The sequence below is a fragment of the Urocitellus parryii genome, chromosome 2 (assembly GCF_045843805.1).
Source record: "Urocitellus parryii isolate mUroPar1 chromosome 2, mUroPar1.hap1, whole genome shotgun sequence".
Lineage (NCBI taxonomy): Eukaryota > Metazoa > Chordata > Mammalia > Rodentia > Sciuridae > Urocitellus > Urocitellus parryii.
Window position 1 is genome coordinate 151714230 of NC_135532.1, and position 21516 is coordinate 151735745.

The window sequence follows — 21516 nt, forward strand, 5'->3', positions numbered from 1 at the left end:
TGTAACAGAAACCTCTGAACTATTTATTCATCCAGAACCAAATTCACTTTCTTCTCAATTGCACATGGAGTCTTCTTTAGGATAGACCATAGTATAAGATTCAAAGCACGTCTTTGCAAAAAAAAAAAAGAAAGAAAGAAAATTGAGTTAATTCCTTATGTTCTTCCAGATCATGAAGTTAGAAAACAATAGCAAGATTAAAAAACAGAAAACATGCTAACACCTGGAAATTAAGTAGTACACTTTTGAGTGAGGAATGGATCATAAAGGAAATGAGGGAAAAATTTAAAAATTATTAGAAACAAATGAGAAGAGATCCAACATATCAACTATCTGGGAAATTATGAAATGAGTTCTAAGGGAAAATTTACCACATTGAATGACTACATTAAAGAAGAAGAAGGAAGAGGAGGAGGAGGAGGAAGAGGAGGAGGAGGTCGTTCTAGAAAAAGAAAAATAAACTATTTACAAAAGACAAATAATTAAGAGCAGAGTTAAAATTAATGAAATTGAAGATTTAAAGATATAAAGAATCAATGATGGGGCTGAAGTTGTGGCTCACCAGTAGAGCGCTTGCCTCGTACATGTGAGACCCTAGGTTTGATTCTCAGCACCACATAAAAATAAATAAGTGAAATAAAGGTATTGTGTCCAACTAAAACCTAAAAAAAAATTTAAAAAGGAATTAATGAACAAATAGTTGGTTTTTTAAATGATAAACTTCTAGTGATACTCACTAAAAAAAAAAAGAGAGACTATCCAAATTAACAAAATTAGAGATGAAAACAGGATATCACCACATACACTTTTTAAATCCAGAGGATCACTAGAAACTATTTTGAAAATTTATATTAAGTAAATTGGAAAATCCAGAAGATGTTGACAAATTTATAGACATATACGACTTAAACAAATTGAAACATGACGATTTAGAATACCTAAGCAGAACAATATTAAGCAATGAGATTGAAGGAACAATTAAATATCCTTAAAGACAAGTTAAACCTAAGATCTGATAGATTCTTAGTTGAATTCAACCAGACCTTTAACGAACTAATGCCAATGCCCCTCAAATTATTCTATAAAACAGAAAAGAAGAGTACACCCTCTTATATGAAGCTAGTATCATCTTGACACTAAAACTAGACAAATACAAGTCAAGGAAAGAAAATGACAATCCAAATCCCTGATGAACAGAGCCGCAAATATCCTTAATAAAATATTAGCAGACTGTATTTACAAATATATTAACATGATGGAAGACCATGATCAAGGGGGTTTTATTCCAAGGATGTAAGTTTGGTTCAAATTACACAAATCAATAGATGTAATATATTATAATTAAAATAAAATTAAGGACAGAAATCATATAATAATTTTAATAATTGCAAAAAATCCTTTGACAAAACCCACACACCCATTTATGTTAAAAAGGTTAAAGAAACTAGAGATAGGAGGACCTTCACCTTAATATTATAAAGACTATATGTGACAAACACAAAGCCACATCATACTCAAGAGAAAAAAATGAAAGCATATACTTTAAAATCAGGAACACTGTAGAATGTACACACTCAACACTCTACTCAAGGTAGTTTGTGAAACTCTTGCCAGAGCAATTAGGCAAGAAAAAAAATGAGACATATACAGAGGAAAAGAAGTCAAATTATCTCTGTTTGCTGATGACATGATCTTGTATCTAAAAGAACCAAAAAACTCCACCAGAGGACTTCTAGAGCCAAAAAACAAATTCAGCAAAATAGCAGAATAATGGGCTGGGGTTGTGGCTCAGTGGTAGAGCACTTGCCTAGCATATTTGAGGAACTGGGTTTAAGTCTCAGCACCACAAATAAATAAATAAAATAAAGATCCATCAACAACTTAAAAAAATTAAAGCAGAATTTTAAGATCAATTCAGCAAAGTAGCAGAATATAAGATCAACATACATGAATCAATCACTTGCTATAATTTATTAATAAATCCACTGAGAAAGCAACCAGAAAAACTATCCCATTCACAATAACCTAAAAAGCAATAAAATACTTGGGAATAAATCTATTAAAGGAGGTGAAAGACTTGTCGAGGAAAAACTATAAAATACTGATAAAAAAAAAATTGAAGAAGACCTCAGAAGGTTGAAAGACCTTCCATGTTCTTGGATAGGCAAAACTATTATTGTCAAAATGGCTATATTACAAAAGCATTGCACAGATTCAATGCAGTTCCCCTGAAAAAATCAATGACAATCTTCACAGAATTAGAAAAATAGTCCTAAAATTTATTTGAAAGAATAAAAGGCCCAGATTATCCCAAGAAATCTTGAGCAGAAGAGTGATGCTAGAGTACTATAATACCTGATGTTGACTGATTCTACAGAAGTATAGTAATGAACACTGCAATGCAATGACATCAAAACAGATATGAAGACCAATGAAATAGAATAGAAATCACAGACAAACTCACATACTTTGAGCCAGATGAAACTTGAGAATGGTGTCAAAAATATACATTGGAGCAAAGATAACATTTTAAACAAACAGTGCTGAATGTACAAGAATTGTAAGAATATACAAAATATACAAGAATGAAACTAGATCCCTATCTCTAAATCATGCATATATGTCCATATAAACTATATCAACAATCTAGGAATTAGACCATAAACTTTGCAACTGCTAGAGGAAAACATAGACTGAATAATTCATCGGCACATGCAGTTACTTCCTTAATAGGACTCCTAAAGTTCAGGAAAGAAACCAAGAATCAATAAGGAAGATGCCAAAAAATTAAAAAGCTTCTACATAGCATAAGGAAACAAGACTGTGAAGAGATAGAATGGGAGGAAATCTTTGCCAACTCCTCCTCTGACATGGGATTAATGTTCAGAATACATAAAGAACTAAAAAAAAAGTAACAAAAACAACAAAGAAAAAAATAGACTAATCAATGAATGAGCAAAGTAATTAAAGAGATACTTTTCAAAGATTAAAAATAGCCAGCAAAGAATAAAAATATTCAACATCTCTAGCAATAAAGAAAATGCAAATGAAAAAATGCACTGGGATTTCATCTCATTCCAGTTCAAATAGTAATCATCAAGAATACAAATAATAGGCCAGGTGTGGTGGTGCATGCCTGTAATCCCAGTGGCTCTGGAGGCAGAGGTAGAGGGGTCTTGAGTTCAAAGCCAGTCTCATCAATTTAGTGAGTAGCAAAGCAACTCAGTGAGACCCTGTCTATAAATAAAAATACAAAATAGGACCACTGGCTCTGTGGTTGAGGGCTCCTGAGTTCAATCCCCAGTTACCCAGCCCCACCCCCAAGTAATAATAATACAAATAATAATAAATGTTGGTGAAAATGTTGGGGGAAAAGCTACACTTATACATTGCTGGTGGGATAACAAGTTAGTACAACATTCTGTAAAGCAGTATGGAGATTCCTCTAATGACTAGGAATGGAACCACTGTATGATTCAGTGTTGTGGTATAGATATTAGTGTCCCTTCAGAAGCTCCTATGTGAGGCAATGCAAGAAGTTTTGGCAATCAAATAATTTAATTATGAGAGCCTTAACCTAATCAGTGCATTAATCCCCTGATAGGAATTAACTTGGTGGTAACTGTAGGCAGGTAGGATGTGACTTGAGAAGGTGAATCATTGGGGACATGCCATTGGGGTATATATTTTGTTCTTAGTGAGCAAATCTCTCTCTCTCTCTCTCTCTGCTTCGTGGTGGCCATATCCTGAGCCAGTTTTCTCTACCCCACTCTTCTTCTATGATGGTCTGCCTTACCTCATGCCCAATGCAATGTAGTTGGCCATCTATGGACTGAGACCTTAGAAACTGTTAGCCAAATAGACTTTTCCTTCTTTTGTCAGGTCTTCTGGGCACAGTAGTGAAAATCTGACTAAAACACTCAGCTATTCCACTCCTTCATATTTGTCAGAAATTACTAAAATCAGAATTTTATAAAGATAGAGGCACATAAATGTTCATAGCAGCACAATTCACAATAGGCAAGTTATGGAACCCTATGTTTGCCTATCAAGCACCGGTTAAAAATCATAAGTATACAGGAAGAAGACCAGTAAAGGCAAGGAAGGATACAGGAAATGAAGGAAGGGAGGAAAAGAGAAAGTATTGGGGTCTGAAGAACTAATTATATTCCATACATCTGTGATTATTTCAGAATAAACCCCACTACTATGCATAACCAAATTTAAAAAAAAATAAAATAAAATGAGTGTTCCAGCCTTGGTCATCTATATTCCCAGTTATTGGTGAAGCCTTCAATGAGTAAAAACTTTAGTTTATGTACAGTTTGTATCATTAAAACAGATTTTAAAAATTATGGCTACATAAAAAGTGTTATTGAAAACATTGCCAATGTGACTGCTAAAATTTGCAAATATTCATGATCCAAATTTGTCATAAACAAATTTATAAAACAAGTAATTTATTAGTTAAATAATTGTGGGAAATTTCTAAATTCAATGCAATTATCCCCCACAGGAAATATTCTGAAAAGAAATAATGCATAAAACATTGTAGTAAGGAAAACAATAACTTATAAATAACAAAAGAAAACACAATGTAAGAAATGAGATTGTATTTAATCTATTAATTTAAATTTAATTTAACTTTGTTTTAATGCTTTGCATTAAGAAGGGTTTGGTAAGGGATTTAATATTATATTATGCTGGAACATTTAGATTGAGCTATGTTACTTAAAAATAATTTCAAGATATGCATAAGGAACTTTAAATCTGTCCATAAATCTAATTTTTTTTCTACTCTCAAACCATGCTCCAAAAATCAGAAATTCCTTCAAGCAAATTTGACAATTTAGCACAGTTATAAAATGGAAAAACGTAAACACTGTGGCTCATCTACTACTTGAAATATTTTGTTGTCACAAATTAAAAGTATAAAAACTAATGACATTCTTCATAATCTAAATGCAGTGAAAAAGAAGATTAGAAAATTTTAGATATATATTATAAAAGTGAAGGTATTCAAAGTATGTGATTATCATACTTTGTATTATGTATTTGAATGCACAACTAGTCTAAGACATAGTGTGATGTTGTTGTTTTTTTCTGAGTCAAGACACCAGATTTGGGACAGAGACACAGTGGTTTCAGGAAAACAAAGAAATAGTATGCACTTACCAAAGGCATATGTGAAGAAGTTTAAACCTCATGGATACTGAGTTCTATATTTCAAAAAGCCTTAGAATTGCCATGTATGGTGTACATAGGGAGGTGTGTCTGTGTTTGGGTTCGTGTGTACACATATTCAGTATCATCATACAACAGAGACACGGAATTCAGAAACATGCGTCTCATTAAATACTTCTGATTTTATCTGATTTTATCAGCATATTTATTTGCATTACTAAATATTCATTCTTTTCAGTAACTTAAATATAGCATTTTCTTGTACCCAAATTATATTTTAATTATATCAGTATGAACCATTGTCTTGTAAACTATTTTAAGTACAGGGCCCTGCAAGATATCATACAACATTTTTATCTTCTGTGCCTAATACGAATCTGATAAACATTACATGCTTAGTAAATCTCCATAACTTTGAATGAGTGAGTGTAAGTTACCTTGCAAATAAGCTAGTCTTTACAGGAAATCACTAAGTATGAGTTCCTCTTTAAAAATAATGAACAATGATACTGTTGTCCTGACATTATTTGTCAGTCTACTTTAAAGGCAAATTAATGTCTCCATGAGATAATTGGAATCACCCTCTTTATGTGATGAATTACTGTGGAAAACACAATCTATCAGGGGTATGGGAGTATAGTTCATTGGTACAGTGCTTGCCTAGCATCAAATCACACACACACACACACACACACACACACTCTATAAGATTTAGATTTTATTTTAACACTTATCATTTTACATACCAACTACTATTTTTTAAAATAAATTATATTCTCAGGAACTTACAAATTTATTTAACAAAGTAATCCAAAAAGTAATCCTAAAGATTTTTAAATAATGTTTTGATGTATCACTGAACATTAAAAAACATGTTGAACTAACAACTTCCACAAATAAAACCACCACCTTGTACTATTCTGTTTATAATTTCCTTGATTTAAAAAAAATATGCAAAACAATGTAACATTAAGCCCTACAATTCAGTTTATCTAGTTTTTGAATAGTTACTTTCACTCAATATTTTGTTTGGGACATTCTTTCCTTTTATGGTTAATAGCAGAAGTTTTTCTTCAAAATTTGCCCATTTATTAAGTATTCCATTTCATTACACAAATGTATCATTGCTTTCTTATCCATTCTAGTCTTGCTGAAATGTAGGTTCTTTCCAGTGTGTGGCGCTTATGAATAATGCAGCTATGAATATTCTCAGTTTTCTTAGTGCAAGTGGATAAAATTTCTATTATGGATATTCTTTGGGTTGAATTTCTGGGTCCTAATCATACAAATATTGAGCTTCTATAGGCCAATCACTCTTCCAAAGTGATTTGATCAGTTTTCATTCTTAGCAGCTCAATAAATCATATTTGCATTTGCCATAATTTCATTTTATTTGTAGTAGCTTTACATGTTGTCTTTTGAATTTGAACTTTTCTATTAATGAGACTGAACACTTTTGCATGTTTGTTTGGCATTGTGTAGACTGTTATATTTCTTCAAAACTCTTGTTGGTTTTTTTAATTTGTTTTAATTAGTTACACATGACAGTACAATGATCTTGACATATCATCCATTTGAATCAGATGGGATATAACTTCTCATTTTTCTGAGTGTACAGGTTGCAGAATTACATTGGTCATGCAGTCACGTATATTCCCACAGCAATAATAATGTCTATTTTATTCTTGTTTGTTTTCTATTGGATTACTTCCATATTATTATTATGATATAAATCAGATATATTTCTATTTCTCTTGTTCCTTTTGTTCTAGTCTTTGTCAGGTACCATATTTTACTTGTCATTGCATTTATAGCTCATTGTGTAATGCTTTGCAAAGTGTAATTACTTAATAAATTAGATAGTGACAAAATAGTAAGCATATTGAGACCATGGGTTTTCTAATGTGATGGATGTGAGTTGAAATCATGAATCTTCCACTAAGCTCTGGGACAATTTATTAACGATTTTGATTTTTAAATTTCAAAACTTGTAGAATAATACTTGCTTCACAGTGTTTCTTTAAAAAATATAGATAAGTATGAAGTTATTTTGAGCTCTTAGAATGCTGCCTAAAACAGTGTAATATCTCATAAAATGATAACTGCTAATATTTGGTGGTTTAATTCACAAAGACATTTAAAATGGTTTGCTAAAGACTTCCATGTTCAATACATATAAATTTATGAACTAACCTTGAAAAATTAAAAAATAAAACATCTTTCTCATCATTATTTCTTTTTCATTTTGTTTAAATTGTTTGCTACTTTGCCAAATCAGCAAAACTTGTTCTTTGATATTTCTTCTCCATTTCCTTCATCTAACAGTCATCAGTAGTATGCATTCACTAACTGAATGGAATGGATCCAGTGAGGGGCTAACATGGCAATTATGCATACCATGTTCCCATTACCTTAATGAATAGACCATGCAACTTTCATAGTATATTGACCGGTTAAAATGTTTCATTTGAATTCAACATGAGTTTTTCTGGGTTTTCCATATTTAACCCTGTTGAATATTTTAACTTTTAAGGCAGTTGATAATAATAAAAGTTGGTGTACGGACTATATTTTAGGACAAATTTTTGGAACCAATAATTAGTGGTTTAGAGTAGTAAAGGATTGATTATCTTAAACCATGTTGAGGAACAGATTGTATTCAAATTGGAGGACTTAAATTGGCCTTTAAGATATGGACAAGACTTGGATTACAGAAATTTGCATATGTAAAATTGATCAATCATTCTGTACCTTGTTATCAAATACTTACCACAATAAAGTCAAAGAATAGTAATATCTCCTTTGAGAGGACTTTCTGAATGTTTGAACTCATGATACCTAAAGAAAAACATGTGAGGCAAAATATCTTATTAATTTTCTCAATGTAAAATTGGCAGGAAGCCACTGAAATACGGCCTAAAATAGTTTTGCACATATTATAATGTTGATATTTGCTTTTAATAGAGTGGGAAATACCCATACATTTATTTGTTAATCAAAATTTCCCATCAATACCTTAAGTTTATTCGTTGATTTTCCAAGGAGAAATGTCGATATTTGGATGTAATTCAAACATGGGTTAGTGTGGGCTGAGAAAAGCTCTGGTATGAGATGCCTTCCCTCTGCCTTAACCACATGAGGATTTGATGAAGGTCTGTATAGATCCACTATCTTCTTCAGAATAATACTGGGGAACTGAAGGAAATATTGTTTTACTTTAATTTACTTATCTCTGTTATGGCTGCACACAATTTCCCAGGTTCAGTGTATTTCTCAGCAAATTATTTTTCCATGGTGCCATGTTTCTGAGTAAGTCTATCCCAGTTCTTGTATGAGGCTTGCTTCCCTCTGATTTGAAGCATTTAGTTAAGTGGATTTATATAACCTAATGCAGCCTGTGAAGCATTTTCAAATATAATTATATCCCCAAATCATATTAAATTTTTAGAATTTGTAATCTCCCTCTGACATATTCAGATATTACTTGTGAATGTAGATGAACATATATATGTACATATGCACAGTTTTATTTTCCCACTTTAGCCCCTATTTCTGAAACTACTTCTCATTGGCCTCCAGCACACACTGTTCAACACTCTGCCTACACCAGCTTCAGTCTGGCTATTTTCATATTGTGTGTTCAATCTAATGTTGTTGGTATTACATGTTTAGCAAATCAACCAGGTAAAGGGCTACTTTATTCTAGGCTCTTTTCCTCTTTCAAATCTCGGGAGAATGCAGTTCTAACTATGTTAGTGAGTAAGACTTGTAACACCTACATCATAATATCATATATTCAGTGTCTGCAGCCTAGTTAGCTGCTGTGTCCTTCATAATTTTAACTAGCTTTCATATCGTTCCCACTTTTTAAGGACAGGCATCTAGTTGGACTGTTCCCCTTTGCTGTCCTAACACACAGGTAAAGCTTTTGCCCCTTAAAACGAATCCATATATCCTTCATTATATTTATGTTAATCTTCTAACATAGTGTTCTTGGATTTTCATGATCTTCTTACCTATTTGGCATTATGGCTCATCTTTCAGTTCCGCAGCACTTTAAAATTACCTTCAGTTCCTTAGATTTGTCAATCCCTCCCCCACATTCTCTCTCTCCTCCACTTTGGATGGAAGCATTCTTTATCAACTGGCTTCCCACCTTTCTGTGTGGCTGTCATTTCATGACATTTGTGCCCATTTTCTGCAAGTTTTATATGTCATCTGCTATTTAATAGTGCTATTAATTAAAATTAAATTGGTTTAGGGAATTTTGTGACAGCCCTCAAGATAATTGGAAAAGGATGAGATGTTTTAATCCCACAATTTTACATAATGAGGGGGGGAAACCAAGGATGTAATTCTTTCAAAGAAAAATGTGCTTTATATAAATGAACATAGATGTATAGAGATGAAATGTATCCCTAAGTTTCTGCTTTATGAAATCTTGACACCAGAAGTATTCATTATGGTTTAGCTCCACTTGTTCTGTTTGCCATGGCTGTGATTCCTGTTGTTGGGTAAGTGTCCCACAATGGCCCATGTGTTAAAGGCTTGGTGTTATGGGAGGTGATGGAATCTTTGAGAGGTGAGGATATCCTTAAGTTATGAGGAGTGTACCTTGAAAGGGATGGTGGGACCATGTCAATCCTTGCCTTTTGCTTCCAGGCTCATACAGTGAATGGTTTGCTCTGCCTCAAGTTCTTACCATGATAGCATGCTCTTCCCAGAGGTTCAAAATGATAGAGCCACTCAATCATGGATAGGATCATCCAGAACCATGAATCCCAAGAAAACTTTTCTATTTATCAGTAAATAGTGATAGAAATCTGACTAATACAGTGATTTCTAACAAATTTCTATTTAAATTTTTCTAAAACAATTAGTTACTGGCAATTTCATAGAGTTCACCTAAAAGTTTGCATGATTCTAGGTACCTATTAATTAGTAAATATCAAATGAAATTATTTCTTGTTCATAATCACCTCAAAACTAAAAATCCTCTACCACTCTGATCCATTGTGTATTTGTCTATCATATGAACCTCATCATAAAATAGCTAGTAAGCAAAACCCTTGGTTTATTAAACTTTGCCATTTGTCTTTTTTTCATTCGTTGACCCCAAATTTCTAGCCCAGTGCTTTGCAAAGAATGAATGCACAATTAATATCACTTGCTGGAACATAAATGAATGTTTATCTTACCATTTTATTAAAAATAATTAAAATGTGTTATCATAATTTAAAATTCATACAAGGTCTACACTCACATTTTATAGAAATATTAGCATGTATATATCTTATCACTTATTTTTTTTTGGTGGTTAGGCTGATGTTTTAGATCAATATCATAACATAATAGATAAAATTATACCTTAAATATGAATTTATATAAAAGTTATCATTTTGAACATTTATTTCTGTGTAGAGAAAGCTATGCCATCTAAAATTTTTGATAATTGCAAAATTTTTATTGAATTTTCCTATGATGATATTGTTAAAATGTCTGAGATCTCTGCCTCTTTTTGTACTAGATATCTGGAAAGAATATAGCTATGAGAAAGTCAGGGGAAGGGAACCAGTTATTAAAACTTATGAATATCAAGAATTCATTATTGTCAAAAATAAGGAAAAGAAAATCCAAAATGCACATAAAATGCATGCTTTTATAGTTTGAAAACTTAATATTTTAAACACTGAGAGTAGTACAAGTAATCAATGATATTTTCCCACCAGTCCTGTATAATTTCCATTTACGATTAACTGTGATACTACAAGATACGTTCACTTGCTTTGCATCAATACTTCTTTTAATATCTACTTAAAACCCATTTGCATGTGCTTTCTGTTAGTATTTAGAATGCCTCATAAAATCCAATTATGACTTTAGATTTTATGGAGAACTATCAAAATGTCTTTAGTTAACCCAACTGATATTTCAAAACAGTAAAATTTGCAAAGTGGAGCCATCAATTATAGAAATGGTCTCATGCTACTGTAACAGTGTATTGTACAAGATCTTCATGTAACTACAATTCATGTTTCCTATGTATATTTTTTTGTTTTTTTTGATCATTGAAGTACATTTTAATTTTAATTTAGGTAGAACTCTGAAGTTTCATAGACAGTTGTAGCAATTTGTAGTTTTTTTCCTGTTATTATTATAGATCAAAATTTTATCTGTTTCAGTGATAGAATTCCCTTTTATTACATTTGTAAAAGTAACTCATTGATAGAATTTACAGTAAGTATCTGGATTATAGATCTCATAAAACATTTATAAGAAGTTGTCCACTAGTGGATTAAAAGTGTAATCCAGTATATTTAATCACATAAAATTAGTTGTTTTAATTCATTTCAAATGGAATATCAATGACAATTAGATTATGAAGAGGTATGTAGCATAGAACTAGAAGGGTGGGAAGACAATCACTACAAAAGAAGGTAGAGAAAAGACTAAATAATGCAGGTTGCTTTTAGATAGGCTGGTCAACATTTCACTTCAGAAGTTAATTGATGGGCTACCCATTTGGGAGCCCTCTCTTGGGGGATCTGCACTTCCTCACTGTTTAAAGCAAGAAATTTTGTCACATAAAGAAAAAAAAAAAGTTAATTGACATTTTAATTATTAAGAAGCCAGACTTTTTTTCTAAATAACAATGAAAAAATTTCAGCAGTGCATTCTCTACAATAGGGGAAGATTCAACAAATACTTGGTAATTCAATAACATAAGGTGAAGAGTAGGACTCTCTAATATCTTACAAAAAAATTCATGTTTGATTATTTTCATGAATGTTGTTATCATTGGACTTATATAAATTAAATAGCATTATAAAATAAAGGTGAAATGTAGTTTATATGACTTCCTTAGCTGGAGAGTGAAACTCAAGTATTACATGCAGAGAAAATAAAGGATGCAGAGAAAAATAAAAAAAAAATAATATATTAACTCCAATATTTTATGGCCTGATTTTCCTTATTAGGAAAGGTCTTTTATATTTTATTATTACTAATTTTAATGATTGTGGTGGATCTGGCACACTTGAAAAATATATTATTAATTCAAAAGGTCCAAGGGCCAAATAATTATTCTTAAATAGATTTATTACTAATATGAAAAAAATATAATATTATTTTAGAAGTGCTTTAATACTGAACCTCATAATGTTCAGATGATGTGACCTAGCAATTCTTCATAAAAATTCTTTGCTTATTATATACTCAGATAGCAGAGAAATGGGCACAGCAGGAAGCTAGTAAGCCAGCTTGCTGAGGTCATATTGACTTGTATACTATTTGAAAGGTGATAACTAATCTCATTTAAATTCAGAAATGAACATAATGGCCAAATATTCTAATATGGAGCTTAATTTCAAAGCTAAATCAGAGATAAAATAATGAGATCAGAACTCTCTATTCTTTTCCTTATATGTTCTTATATCTATATATATACCTTTTCCATCTTCCTAAAAATGGATTCCTATGAACATATTACCTTAGGCTATGGACTTTCCTGCATTCCTCCTGTTCATAATGTGGCAAGTGAATACATATTATACATTTTAAATCATTTTTATGTACCAGTCGGAATGAAATAGAGAAAACTTTTTTCTTATCTCTCTTTAATAATGACCAGGTATCAGGATAAGTTCCTATGTACTTCTTTTTCTGCCAGTCTTCAGATCATTTTTTAAACTGATCAAGGAATATGTTTATTCCATGCTTGTATGATTATATTAAAATGGATATACTGTAATATGTAACCACAAAAACCAAAAAGATTTTTAAAAAAATAAAAAAAATAAACCATCATAAATAAGCTGATCAAGGATATTTCAGGCAAATATAAAATGACTAGCTGGTGACAAACACGAAGTCTTTACTAGCACTTACGGGACCCTGTGTGGGCTGGCCCTTAATTACTGCTCTAACTCTGCTCCTGGGTAGCTTCCCTTCTCCCTTCTGCTGGAGCTACACTGGTCAATCTATTTTTTTTCTGAGAAAGTGAGATATGGTTCTAGCTCAGCTTATCTTCTTTTTTTTTTTTCCTTTGGTCTCAGATGATCTCCCATCTGATATCCTCATTCACTCTCTGACTTCATTAAATCTACACAACACATTATGTAATTATCAAGATCTTCTTTGCCTATCTTATATAAAGTCACAATTTTATTCTCAAATTTGATAGAGCCCTTTATGCTTTATATTTTCTTTTTAGCATTCAATAGTATATATCAATAGAAAATTGTGTGATTGGTTATTTTATGAAGACTTAGTCAAGACTTTGTACCTTTTAAATATTTTTTCAATTATATGTTTTAACTATAATGTCTTATTAATTCAAAGACACTCCCAGGTATAAGCTGCAATGATATTTTATTTATTATTATGAAAAAAATGCTGTCAATTTAACAATGCCATGCCATCAGTGATAGATGCATTATGATTTCAGAGATACTATATTACATATTAATTATAGATTGGAAATCATTAAAATAGAGCCTTTACCATGTTTGTTTCTGCTTCTCTCAGTAGAATTAAAGTTGTATGAGAGCAAAGATTTATCAGTGCTTCCTTCACTGTTACCCAATTTTATAATTCTTGTTGTTCATATTATACCATATTCCATACTCAATAAATATTTTGGAGTTAGATAACTGAATAGATGTTAGCAGTTTTATGTTTGGCTATTTTCTCACTCTCAATGATTCACAATTGTTTATTATTTCTGCATATATCTTTTATCTCATTTTTCTTGTAAAAAATAAGACATAAAATTAGAAAATAAGTGTTTATCAAATTGTAACAAATTGAGGAAACTTTATTGACCTTATTAGACACAAATGTATGTTTGTCTTTGTATTCATGTTAAAGTCTCAGAATGTATGATTTTATGTGACAAGGGGGAGTAGCTGTCAAGAAGTATGGTAGGCAGTGCCAGGCTACTATAGTGTCTCACTGTACCCAGAATCCAGGATCCTTCTAACTTTTTGCTTTATCCTGCATGGCTTCCAGGCCACAGTTTATTTCGTATTCTAAGATGTTTCTTTCCAGCTCCAAATCTCTTTTATGTCATTAGGAAGGAGAAGCATGAAAAAGTAGTATAGAGCCCTTGCTATTTAGAGACACTTTCTAGAAATTGCATATAGCTTTTTTTTGTTACATCTTATTGGCCAATGATGGCCAATATCTTTTTCCTTCTTAAAGAGTCTGTGAGTATTCTAACATTTTGAACACAACCATAACTTCCCAAGAAGGACATCTCAGAGTCCTAAGCAATTTCTACTTTTGTCTCACAGTCCAAGATTTCTTAGGTATAGGCTAGATATAACTCCTCATAAAATATATCACGATTTGTTTTCATCAGTTTTTTCATTACTATGACCAAAAAACCTGACAAAAACATTTAGAGGAGGAAAAGCTTATTTGGGGGCTTATGGTTTAAGAGATCTCAGTCCACAGACAATCAACTCCATTGCTCTGTGCCTGAGCTGAGACAGAATATCTGGCCTAAAGGTATGGCAGAGTAAAGCAGATCAGGACATGAACATCTGGAAGCAGAAATAAACTAAGCTCAGCTTTGTTACCACCCCGTTGATTCCTGTCAGCAGATTCATGCATTGATTAGGTTAAGGTTCACATAACCCAGTCAGTTCAGCTCTACACTTGTCGTCTTACACATGAGCTTTTGAGGGACACCTGGTATCTAAACCATAACACAATTTAAAATCATCTGAACACTCCTATTCCTTTCCACCTGATGTAGCAACAGAAAAAGAGGAAATGAAATTAAAAATGGATGATGGAATTAAACATCAGTCACTGGACATTTCTTTTTATTAAATCTTATATGGCAAGAATAGAAAGGGTCCCCTTTCATGACAGGAGGTCATTTCCTCTGTGTTCCCTCATCCAAATTTAGCACTGGAGAGTTCCATGCAGCTATTGGTGTCTCAGCTTTCATAGCAAACTTTCTGCAGACTCATGATGGGGCCTATAGATCCTTTTGGGTCGAAGAAATTACAAGTTTTATCAAAGCTTGTGGTTTTGACAGTAGAGTTTCCTTCCAAACTGTCATAGTCAATTTTCTTTTAAGGTATTCCATGTGCAAGTAGCTATGGCCAAATATTTCATTGTTATATTCTATTTTAATGTTAAAAAGACTTTTGTAATATATTTGTTGTCCACTTTCTTATTGTTAGTTACCTTTAGAATATCTGAAACAATAGATTTGAGCTGATCTTTGTTACAGAGAATAAATGTGTTTTATATAGTCTTGAGGGAATAGTCTTGTAATATTCAAGTCTGTGTTTGGGAGACAGTCTTAATAATCACCTTGGTTTGGGATACAAGCATATTTGTTTCAATCCTCTGACTCCTTAATTATCAGACTTTTAATAAATGAATATTGCCACCACAGGCCCATATTGTTTTCCTAGACAGAATGATAGTGTGATAACTCTGATTTTAGATTAGTAATTTCTATTGAATAGTCATTGAATACTTAGAAATATTTTCTATCATTTTATGTAGTACTTTAGCCTCTTTTAGTATATGATCCAGCTTTGAATCAACAGCAGTTGTGCTTTGTTTTGACACAGCACAAAAAGTGTTATTACCTTTTAATATTTGCTACTTCTCACCCAATTTATGAATGAATTCCACTAATCTAATGCCATATGCTTAGATTTTTCGCATTATAGCACTATAATCCAGGCACCAAGTTCTGATTTAGTTAAGATTAGCTTAACTTTGGCTGTGAGTGGTAGAATTCTCACAATCAAAGTGATCAAAACATAAGATTTTAGTCCGTAGTCCTGGACTTCTCATATTGTCCCTTCTAATGTCCTTCATTCAAAGAGTAATAGAATCACAGCAGTTGAATACATGTCCCTGGTGCAAATCTTAATTATTTGTAAGAGGTAGGACATGTAATTCCATATCTGTGTGCTTCAATTTTCTCACCTATACAATTGAGATAATAAATATCTCACAGGGTTCTTGTGAGAATTAAATAAGTTAAGCAAGACAATTCATATAAGGAACGTAAAACACCTTCAGGCACAGAGTAAACCACATATGTGTCTGCTTGCCACTAGCCAACTTTTCCTATGTAACAACCACCTAAAAACTAGTATCTCAAATTATCAGCCATTTATGTTGCTCACAAGTTTTTGAGTCTGTAATTTGGGCTACTTTGGGGTGAGCTTGACTGACCTCTAGGCTGGACTTACTCAAGAATCTATGGTCATCTGGTAGGATACTTGGGATAACTGGGTCTGTACTGATATGTTCCTTTTCCTCTAGCAAAGTAGCAGTAGCTTCTTTATATGGAAACTTTTAGCGCATATTTTTTTTTTACAAATCTATGCTTATGTTATGTTAACTACAGCCATGATGATCAAAGAAAGGAACAATAAACACATAGCCAAGGAGTATGGAAAGACTGTAGTTCTTGATAGAAAGAGGAGAAGAAAAAATTTTGGTATCTCCAATTGGCTTCCACTAGGATTATTGTTCTCGATGTTGAGATTTCCCATGAATAACTTCACCCCAATTTAATTTACATTATAGTCCAGTTCCACCCATCAAATTTTATATTCCATCTATAGGAAAGCAAAAATATCCACTTAATTTAAGGACAAATGTTGAAAACTTCTGTAGTATGCATGGTAATGTTCTCTGGTCCCCAAAGATATATTCTAATTATCAGAACCTTGAACTTGTTGTGTCACAGGACAAGAAAGAAGGAAGGTTAAAATTTGAGGTTGCTAAAGAGCTGACCTTGATTTGAGATTGTTCTATATTGAGCAAATAGGTCCACAGTAATCATAAGACTGCTTAAAAGTGAAAGAGGCAGGAGAGTCAGTTCAGGTCAGAGAGATTTGAAGACATTGTGCTGCTGGCTTTCAAGATGAAGGCAGGGAAGGGAGGAAGCCTGTGGAAGAGGGGAAAGGCAAGGGCGACCTTTTGGAGTCTTGAGAAGAAATACAGTCCTGACTTTACCCAATGACATTTACTTAAGACTTGTAACCCCCAAAACCATAAGATTATACATTTATACCAATCTAACCCACTAAGTTTGTTGCAATTTGTTTTGGTAACAATACTTGCTACTCTAATTCTACTTCCATGTTGTTGTCTAAAATATAGTGACCTAGCCATGTATTACTGCAGGAAAAGTTGAAAAATGTTACATATATATATATATATATATATATATATATATATAATACACATATAATATATAAAATATGTAAAAAACTATATATATAAATATGTAAAAACTATATATATATAATATATTATATATAATATATATATTATATGTATAGTTTTTTTTCTGAGTGGCCACGTACTTACCTAATTTTAGAAATTTCATTTATGTGGGAAAAAAGAAAATATAATCAGGGAAACCAATAAGCTTGGCCACAGCAAACATAGTTGTTTTATCATTTTAGTTTGTGTAATTATCAGGCATTTAGAGAACATTCTCCTTCAATCACTGAGAACCCAATTACTAGTTTAAAATGCAGGATAAAAAAAAAACAGCGTGAAAATTTGTTAAGCTAACAATAAATATGTGTAAAAATATACATCTATTCAGGAGTTTTAACTGAGTTAATATAGTACAAATCACATGCACTTGGCACATAATCAGCACTGTGTAATATCTTCATGTTACAATTTTTTTGGTGATTATTACTTATGATTCTTCAAACAATACACAGCTAATCTGCTACCATCCATTTAACTGCTTTATTATTGGGGAGGTCATTTTGCATACATTTGCAATGTTAAGGGGAACCAAATATTCTGATGCTAATATTTTTAAACCATCGATTTTATGCCTCTTTAGAAAGTTCAGAGTCCAGACACATATCTTGTTCCATTTTGCTCTAATGGTCTTGATTTTATCCAGCTTTATCTTTACAGTTATTAATGATCATTACAGAAAATCAGGCATTCTTTCTGTGATGCTAATTGGTAATAGTCAAAGATAAATAATGTATATACTCACAGCAAGTGGGGAAGCAAAACACATAATTGAAGACAAATAAAGAAATGCTAAGAAAATTAATTGTGAAGCTTCTGTAAAACTTGTTTTTAAAACTCAGAAATAAGTATTTTTACATTTGCATGTGTCCACTCTATATTGAACTCTAATCAGAAAATCCAGTTGTGTTTTTGAGCAACTAACTATGCTCCCAACACTGTGCTATGTATTGAAAACAAAAGGAAATAAAGAATATTCACTGCACACACAGCTCTTGTAACAAATACACAAAAATAAACTTACAAACATAGTTTTATATGTATTATTACTATGCTGCTTTTACAAATATAATAATTGAGATTCAGAGAATTTAATTTATTTGCACAATTGCATAGTTAGCAAGTCAAACTGGAGTTAGTATCAAGATTTTTCCACATACAGAGTTTCTGCTCTTCATTTTCTACTAATGAATGGGAATTTTTGTGAGCCCCCCCAGGGAACTGCAAAATATTTCCCAGAACTTTCCCATCTGTATTTCCAAGTCCAAAGTGTAGGAAACAATTAGATTTTAAAAGCTCAGGGTCTTTGTCCAGGCCTTTGTCCCAATGGGTGACAGTTCAAAAGAAATAAAAAGACCAAGTATTTGGGCATATTCTACTTTTTTTTTTTTATTTTTAGTATAGCAACTTACTGAAATTCAATTCATCTACAATAAAATTCACTCTTTTAACATATTTTGTAACATATTCACCAAATTTTGCAACCATCATCACTACTTAATGTTAACTGTTTCAACATCCTCAAAAGATACTTCATTTATATTAACACTCACTCTAAGCCTCTTATAACCCCTAGCGACCACTGATTTACTTTAAGTCCCTGTAGCTTTTCTAATTATGGACGTTGGAATCATACATACCTTTTATTGTTGGCTTGGTGAGAATGTTATTCTCTTAGCAAATGTCAAGTGTACAATTTAGTATTTTGTCTACTATGATCTATTTTAAACTAGTTTTTGCATAACCTGCAACATCGGTGTCCAATTACATTCTTTTGCATATAGGTATGTAGTTGTCTGAGGGCCGTTCTTTGAATGTATGATTATTGTTGGACATCTTTTTTGTTTTCTCCTGTGAGACAACCATATTTATTCACAATAATGCTTTTCCTGTGTATCCTGTTTTTTTTTTCCCGTTTGGTTAATACCAAAATAAAATTGGTGGGAAGAAAATTGGTGTGGAGGATTAGTTTTACCTTAAATATTACATTAATATTATTATATTATCTGACTCTCCTCAGAAGTGAACATGTTCTTAAATAAGTATTATAAAAGCTGAGATTCAGATTGGCTTTTAAGGCATGCTTTGTTGCTAAGCCAATTAAGTATTAGTTAGAAGTAAGCATAGCCAGTCCTTATGTAGTACTGCATGAAGCCCTCACCACAAATAAAATATTCATACTCTACTACTCCTGTGTCCTTTTTGTGTATAGTTTTGTCAGGTGCCTTATATTGTGGGTACATGGATAGCCAAGAACATGCATTTTTAGATTCTACAATCATTATGACATTTCAGTGTTTCTTCATCTACTTCTAATTGGTTGCTTACATGAAAATGTACTTTTTGTTATGAAGATGAAACAAGTACATTTTAATGTATTATAATTAAAATATGCAGTGCAAATACAGAATCAAACAGTAAGAGAGATTACTGTTAGGCACTATTTATTTATTACAAATCAAATAATAGGAATTAGAAAAAGATGAGTAGTGTGAACCAGTGAGCATAAGAAGATGCCTAACTGTTCTACATTGGTGCCACAATTAGGTATTGGGTTCCTATGACTTGTTCTCTGGTTCATAGATGAAGAGGAATTTTCCTCCAATGCATGATACAGTGTCTCACCCATAACTGATTTAGAAGACAAGATTTGGGATTTTTAGTTGATGATGTAAGTAAGATTTTTTTCTCTTCTAAGATTTGAGGTTGTAATGGTTAAGACGGAAGACATATTGGGATGGGCTGCATATGTATTACATGTTAGAAAGACTTAAATTTTTTGGACCAGATGTGGAATGTTATGAGTCAAATTGTGTCTTCCTAAAATACCTGAAAATATGCTAACACTACTTCAGAATGTGACATTAATTAGAAATAGGATCATTGCAGATGATAATAAGTTACAGTGATATAATACTGAAGTAGAATGGGCCCTTAATCCAGTATGATGGGTCATAAAAAGACAATATACAAATGAGGGGAGAACACTATGTGAACATGGAGACGAAGATTACAGTTAGGTTGCCATAAGCCAAGGAAAGCCTGCAGAAGGCAAGGGAAATCTCACCGAAAGACTCTATGGAGAGCATGGCTCAGCTGATGTCGTGATTTTGAGAAAATTAATTTCTATTGTTTCAAGCAATAGAATTTTTTTCTATTGATTTTTTAAAACATCATCACAGTTAAAAATTACTGGGCCAGTTTATGGTACTTTGCTACAGCAATTTAGGAAATACATATGCTTTAGGTAAATATAATATTTTGTATTTAATAAAGTACTAAATTTTGTATTAATATAATTGTTTACCACAGAAACACACAAAGACTTTTTGTATAAAAGAAAAAAAGTTTTGGGTCTAAAACATCCTGGTGATTTTTTTTAAAACTTAAACATGATTCTTCTGCCTTCATTGTCTTAATGGAATTAAAAAATAGTGTATCTTAAGTTTAAAATCATTCCCAGGAATTAGGATTGTGCAAATAAATTCATGTACATAATGGTTTACTGGTAGATGTGACTGGGGTAAAAAGAAGACAGAAAAAGTAAGTGGTAAGATCAAAAAGAAAAAGTAGAGCTAATTATCACTACTTTGCTTCCTGTGCACATATTAAAGATAATGAGAGTTATAGACACTGTGTTTCTAATCAGCTAATATAAAGTAATTTGCATTAAAGGTGCACTCTAGTAGACCCAAATTCAACAAGCCTGGGTACATGTGGCTATCATTGTAGTGTGCTTACTTAAATCTTTTAGATATATACGGAGGAGTGGGATAACTGTCTCATATGGCAGTTCAAGTCCAAGTTTTTTGAGAAATCTCTGTATCTATTTACAGAGTGATTGAACTAATTTGCAGTCCCACCAACAATGTATCAGTGTATCTTTTATCGTATTCTCACCAACGTTTATTGTTATTTCTATTCCTGACAATTGCCACTCAGACCACAGTGAGATGAAATCTCAATGTAGTTTAAATTTGCATTTCCCTAATTGCTAGTGATGTTGAATTTTTTTATATATATATTTGTTGGCTCTATTTATCCTTTTGAGTAGTATCTGTT